Here is a 932-nt window from a genome sequence, read left to right as displayed (position 1 = left end):
TGCTACTCAGCAGGAGCAAGGAGGGCAAAGGGAGCTCAAATGGGTGCATCCTCCTGGCTGGTAACTCTGGTGAAGGGCAATGGAGGAGAAATAGGTTTTATGTCTGGCGTGAAATTATCTGTGGGTTTCACATTCTCTAATGAGGGATTTAGGATGTACATTCCAATCGGGATTTCTAGGCTCGTGGGGGAGCACACACCAGCCCACATTCCTGAGACGCGCAGCCTCCGTGCTCCATTGGCCCAGCTCTTTGGTGGCAGGTTTCACTCAGTTCCACTTGTCCTACATTGGCTCTTTGTTAAGCGGGAGGGAAGACCCTGGGCCCCTCTTCTGTCTGGATCACATGGTCTCTCTCTAGTCCCTCCCCTCTCTTTCTCCGGAGTCCGCCTTTTTCTACCGGTGGTAGTGATTGTTACTAAAGTCTCCCCATCTCTCTTCCTGCCCCGGCCTCTCTGCCAGGGGTCAGTGTCCTCTTCAGTGACAAAAGCCGCCCTAGATCTGGGCTCCCTGGGGAGGGAGGTGGCTGGGTCTGGCAGTTAGAGCCGCCGTCTCTCCATGGTGCTGCCGCAGCCCCTCCCCCGCTGGACACACAAATGGGCTTTATGCAGCAAACAAAACCGCCCCCCTTCAGGCCACATAGCACGTGGACCCAGGCCTCACCGTGGGAAGGGGGTGGTGACAGGCACAAGAGAAGAGATCGCTCCAGACAAGTCCTCCTTGCCTCATTTCTCTTCCTTATTTTCCACAAAGCATGTTTTAGTCCTTGAATTCCTACCCCTCACCTGCACCCTGAGTCCCCAACTCCTTGTTATATATCTTGGAACTCTGGACTCCTCCTATTCCAGGGCAGCTCAGATTCTGCAGGGGATCGGGAACAGGTCACCCCACCTTACTCCTCAGGGAGCTGCTCCTCAGAGAAAACAGGGGGGTGA

This window comes from Propithecus coquereli, unplaced genomic scaffold, assembly GCF_000956105.1.
Source record: "Propithecus coquereli isolate 6110/MARCELLA unplaced genomic scaffold, Pcoq_1.0 Scaffold59, whole genome shotgun sequence".
Taxonomy (NCBI): Eukaryota; Metazoa; Chordata; class Mammalia; order Primates; family Indriidae; genus Propithecus; species Propithecus coquereli.
This window is presented reverse-complemented; position numbering follows the sequence as displayed.